This window comes from Nannospalax galili, unplaced genomic scaffold (assembly GCF_000622305.1).
Source record: "Nannospalax galili isolate Female #2095 unplaced genomic scaffold, S.galili_v1.0 scaffold1189, whole genome shotgun sequence".
NCBI classification, from domain to species: domain Eukaryota; kingdom Metazoa; phylum Chordata; class Mammalia; order Rodentia; family Spalacidae; genus Nannospalax; species Nannospalax galili.
The window spans coordinates 528798-534921 of NW_008360313.1; the positions used below are offsets into that span (position 1 = coordinate 528798).

Sequence of the window (6124 nt, forward strand, 5' to 3'; positions counted from 1 at the left end):
AGAAAGAAAGAAAGAAAGAAAGAAAGAAAACTGCTATGCTTTAGTTACTGACTGAGGAATTGTAGGCAGAAGATCCTCTCTGAAAAAATATTTTTTGTTGTTTTTTTTTATTAATTAGCTAAATTTATCTTTGTATTTTTTATACATTTACATTAGTCAGTATTGTGACCAAATAGAGAATCCCATTAACTACTTTTAATATAGACAATAATACCCTCTTTTGAAATTATTTTACAATTTAGCTGTTTTTAACCATTCAATGTCTTTACTCTTAGGCTGTTTTGTTGTTCTCGTTTTTCTTGTCACAGGGTTGGGGGGGGCTAGCCTGAACCTGGAAAAGAGTCTTGGAGAACACATCTTGAGATAATGGGCTTGAGTCTGAAGTGGGAAGGCCAATTCCATCTCCAGAGTCAGCATCTCAGTGAGCTCAAACAGCATGTGACAATTTACCAATATAATTAATACAAAAAGGCATTTGTTTTTCTTTAGTCTAAGAGTTTTAAATTATTTATATTTTACCTTAAACTAAGGCAAGACTGTTAACTCACATGCTGAATTCCATTGAAGAGGTTTGTCAGTCTGGATTGAAAAAAACATATCATAATGTATTATACATAATCTTGGATCAAGTACCCATAACCTAGAGAATAAAGAACACAGAAAACAATGGTACCTAAAGGAACTTACAAAGAGACAATATCACAATACTCTTTTCCTTTAGTCTGTCCATGACTTCGTAACTAGAAAGTAGCCACGGAATGATGGGGCAGGAACAAAAGCAAGCATAGAGCATCTGAGCATCAGAGAGGGAAATACTCTATTTCCAAGAAAAACAGGCTTAGAATCACAATGCAGAAAAGGGAGGGATTAAGGCCAGTGGGATCTGCATCTTAAGCCTCCCACCCAAGTAGGCTATCCCTTTTAACCTCCCATTGTTGTAACTATGTGTTGGTAGAAGCTTGTCTTTGTAAGGTTTGGCCATGGAATACAGTAAATTTCCATGAGCTTTTTAGTTCTAGCCATCACAAAGTGTCAGCTCCCTTTGTACCTGGATAGTCTTGAAGGCATATGGCTAGAAAAACTTTAAGTTCCCTTTAGAAACTGACAAATATTTTATGTAAGACAGTAAGAATTTTAAATAGTCATTTTTAGAAATTAGCAAATACTATATAAAAGATGCTAAAATCCAAAATAATTCCTTTAATATTACCAGATAAAGATGTTATGCAAACAATGTCAAAAACCTAAAAATAATTCCTTTTAAAAATCTGTAAACATTTTAAACAATGTAAAAACCAGTAAATATACCATACAAGAAGTTAAAACTCAAAGTAATCCCCTTTAGAAACAGGCCCAAACAATGTTAAAACTTAAACTCCCATTGTGGAGATCTGGCATCACTTTCTTAGTCTGAAAAATCCCATCCCCCACCAGGATACAAGCCCTGTGGGAGTCACATGTCTCACAGATTAAATGTAGACAGCAACCATTTTTACTTTTACAAAGCACCCCAGTTAACTTAGACTTGATATAACAGGAGAAAGTGCCTTCAATAAATATATATAGGCCCCAAAAAGAAAAAAACAAAGCAAAGGAATTTGTCTCTCACCAATCATAGTAGCTGTAATGCCAAGCAAAGTTCTCCGGATCTCTTCATTTCTAGATATGAGCTATGCTGGAAAAGAAACTCGTGAAGGCAGCAGAAGAAACAGGGTGTTATGTCCAGCACATAAATCACTGGGTTGTTGCTCTGAAAGCATATGTCTCGAGCATGGCCCCAGACTTTCCATGTACATTGAAATTTAAAATGCATAGATCTAGTTAGAAAAGCAGCTGCCTCAGGACCTGAGTACAGGTCTGAGTACAGTTTGTTTGGTGTCCAATAGGGCCTAAGATCAAAATTTTGAGCCCCTCTGCCTGAGAAAATTTTAGGAAAAAAGATGGCTTTTAAGATCTTTTTTCCGTTTGTCCATGGAGCAAGCCACCTTAAATTCTTTAAATGTTTCACCAAAGCCATCCAGCCACTTCAGCCTAAACCTGAATGCCCCAAGGCAAGATAACAAAATGGATAAGGAAGTTCACCTGCTCCCTTAAGAGCCAAATTCAGTGTGTGCTTGAAAAATCCCTGCATGACCATCAAATAAATAAGCTATTAGAATTTTGGGGGATCCCTCAAGTTTTTAGGGGTGTTGCCCATGAAAGGAAAGGAAACAGGGGTGAAATGCTGAGTCCTAGAAGAACATTCCCGAGACCCAGGCGTCACAGGGCATTCCTAACTAGTCAAGAGCGCAAGCCTGACCACAAATTTCAGAGAACCGGTGACCACCCTAATGGTTTTTAACTGGTCTTTGTGTTACCAGGTATTGTAGTAAAGAGACATATATATAGGAGGTCTTTGCTGACACCTGGAGGGCAGTTGGGGCGGGGGGGTCTGTTCAAAGGACTAGGAGCCTTCAGCTAACATCAAGGAGTGGTCCTGAACAGAAAGCTTCAATTGCTCTTTCATCTTGAAAAGTTCCTCTCAAAGGCATCTTGAATGGTCCCTCTCAAAGGCACAAACCAAAAGTAAAAAGGAGGAAAGGAGAGAATGCCGATCCTCAGGGCAGGATGGCCAAGGCTTAGTAGCCAATGTCCCTCTGTTGGGGAGTACTCACCCTCCTCCTGTGTGTCCCAGAAACCACCCTTCTAGCTTCACGTTGGGCACCAGCTGCTGTCCCCCTTTCAGCCTGAACCCCGCTGCCATTGGGAGACCTTTGCACAGTGGTCCCCATAGCAGAAGGTCGGGGCTAGGAGAGACACTGGTGGGGGGAGGGAGGCCTTGGGTGGGGTGAGTACGACAGGAGAAAACACCTCCCGGAGGCTGTGTCAGTGGACAGCTCATTTATTATGGCAGAAGCAGAGGTTTATATAGGAAAGTTTCATGGGCAAAAAGGTGGGGTTGGGTTTTTGTTGGGCAGGCAGGTGGGGGGAGGGAGGGGGCCACTAAGGCTATGTCGCCTTTGTCCTGTCCCCCAGTCACATAATCTACAAGGGACCCGGTTAGTATTAAAGGATTAGAGGCTTAATGGTTTTGCTTGGGGGTTGCTGGGTAAGAGACAGTGTCCCTAGAATGGAGTAGGCCAGCTCCCTGCTGCCCTCACTAGGAAGTATCCAGCCTGGCAGCCATGCTCTCCATTCCAGGCACTCTTGACTTATCCCAACAGGCAAGTAAGAAAGAAAACTGGGATAATCATGACGGTGGTGGCATATCCCTGAGTAGCAGAGAAATAGTAGCAGTGGTGGATCTTGGTATGGAAAGGAGCTGGTGTGACAGGCTGTGGGAGGACTTAGAATGCGATTCTGGTGAGGTGTCTCATTACTTATTTCCTCTGACCACGGAAGAAGATGTGAAAATAGCAGATACCAAAAAAGCCAACCAGACACATGACCATGGAAAAGAAAACACTTGATGATCTGTTCATGAGCAAAAGTGGAAAGTGGTTTTCTCCAACACTGATGTCCCTCTAGTGAGAAATTCAAGGCAGTGAGTAACTGTTGCCCCTGTTTGTTCAACAGAAATCAAAATGTTCTTTCTTAAACACAATTATAGTCATGTGAACAGAGTGATGGAGACAGGAAAATATTAAGAACCAGTGATTAAAATGATGAATTCTCCTGTGACCCTGGAGCTGTGGTTTTCTCACATGAGCTTGAGTATCTGTTCCCCTCCCATGAGTCTGAGGCTGTAAGTCCCCTCCCATGAGGCTGAGACTGTAGTCCCCTCCCATGAGCCTGGAGTTGTTGTCCCTTCTCATGAGCCTGAAAATGTTGTCCCCTCCCATAAGTTGAAGCTGTGGTCCCCTCTTATGAACCTAGAGCTGTGGTTCTCTCCTGTGAACCTGGAGCTGTGGTCCCCTCCTATGAACCTTGAGGTGTTGTCCCAATGGCTATGGTCCCCTCCTGTGAGTTGGAGCTGTGGTCTCCTGTGAACTCAATCTGTAGTCTCCTTCTGTCAGTCATAGCTGTGGTCAACCTCCTGTGAACCTAGAGTGGTCCCCTCCCATGAGCCAGAGCTGTGGTTCCCTAAACTGGAGATGTTCCTGTGGTCCCCTCCTGTGAGCTGGAGCTGTGGTCTCCTCCCATGAACCTGGGAGGAACTGTGTTGTCCTCCTGTGATCTGGAGCTATGTTGTCCTCCTATGAACCTAGAGCTGTGGACCCCTCCTGTGAACCTGGAGCTTCAGTTCCCAACTGTGAGCCATGGTTCCACATTCCTCTGATGGTGAAGCACATTGGAGGATAGTGAACTTCTCAATGTTGAGCATCAGTTTCAGCCTTCTCTGAGTGGCTACATTTCCCACAACCCCTCCCCTGAGGTCTCAGGTTGTGCATGACAGTGGCTTTGCCTTTGTGTTGGAGTTATGCTGAGGACATGGGATGTTTCTGTCATTTGTAGTTTCTAGTCTTGGGAGAACTGATTCTGGTTCTGGACATCCCACCTCCCTTGATGGCCAGCTGTGATCCTGATTCCACACGTGGTCCTGGGCACCCAGGCCTTCACGTCGGACCTTTCCCATTCCCAGGCATCAAGAGGTTTGCCATCATTTTTCTATTACTCTTCTACAGCCCCAGTGCACCGTCCTACAGAAATGTACATCACCTAACTGAACTTCTAGAGATGAAATCAGAGCCTGGGAAGTTAAAAAAAAATTTTAATTAAAAAATTAAAAATATCTTCTTCAGTTGTCTACCCACTGAGGATCCCACCAGGTGCCTGTGGGTAATTTCAAGCCCATAGCCATTCAGATAAACCCAATGGTTCTCAAAAAAACAAAAGTAACAACAAAATCCAAAAACTGTTGTAAATGTGGGAAAATGACAAGTAAGAAGGGGTAATGGGAGGATGGAGATTAGAGGGAGGCTAAAATAATCAAAATTCATTTTGTAAATGTATGAAATTTTCAAACAACTCTGAAAGTTTTTTTTTTAAAAAAGAAACTTGAGAATCTTCTTTAGCTCCCATTTATCACCACAAAATTCATGTCAAAGTTTACCAATATGAGACATTTAAAGGTAGGACCTTCAGAAGGTAGTTTAGACTTTGCCCTCATAAATGCATTAATCCCCTCATATTAATAGTTTATCAATTAATGGTTTACCTCTGGAGTGAGTCTTTTTAAAAATCAGCTTGGCTAGGTCTCCTATCCTACTACCTGTATCTTCTTGCTAATTTGGTCTTCGGACCTCAGACCAAAGTAATAGCCCAAATAAACTACATTGTAAAATTACCTCAAAAGAACCTACTTTTAAAATTATAACAACAACAAAAACTTAATTCATTTCCTCCACCCTGTCATATTAATCTAGGACCAATACAATCTCAATCAAAATTATAGTAGGGTGATGGGGAGGCTGCTCAGCAGAAAAAGCGTTACCTGTATGAGCGTGAGGACCTTGAGGACAAGATTCAGATACCTAACACATAAATGCAAGGTGGGTGTGGTGGCCACCTGTAATTCCAGCTCCCTGAAGGTAGAGACAGGGGATCCCCAGAGCAAACTGGCTAGGGAGAAATGGATAAGGTGGAGCACTAGCAAGGAAGACTCCCAACTTCAGCCTTGGGCCTCCACACACATGTGAATACACACATGCCCACATACATGCAAATATGCATATGCATACAACACAAAGAGACACATACAAAAGTTTTAGCAGGGTTTTCATATACTAGTAAGGTAACTATAATATGTATATGAAAATTAAAGGACCTAAAATATATGAAACTATTTTAAAATGAACAAGTTTGAAAGACTCATTACTCCCACTTCAAAGCCTTTTGAAACTATAAAAATCATGACATTTGGTATTATTGGTAAAAAGACAGAAAACAGAACAGAATAGTGGATCCTCAGTAGAAACATCTACAGTCAAATGATTTTCATAATCACACTAAAATAATTCAATTTAAAGTGAAAAATCTCTTCAACAGTTTTAAAATAGCTGATATCCATATGAAAACGAACCTTGATCCCCATCTCACACACAAAAGTTAGTCTCATATGGATCATAGACCAGATATAAAAGCTAAAACTGTAAAGGTTTAAGATGAAAACATAGGAGGGTATCTTTATATTTTCAGGAAAAAA

At 41.4% G+C, this 6124-nt stretch overlaps 1 pseudogene; it reads left to right on the top strand.

Annotated features, from left to right (window-relative positions):
- LOC103727119 overlaps positions 1-6124 on the top strand; it is a 10278-nt pseudogene that overhangs the window by 762 nt on the left and 3392 nt on the right.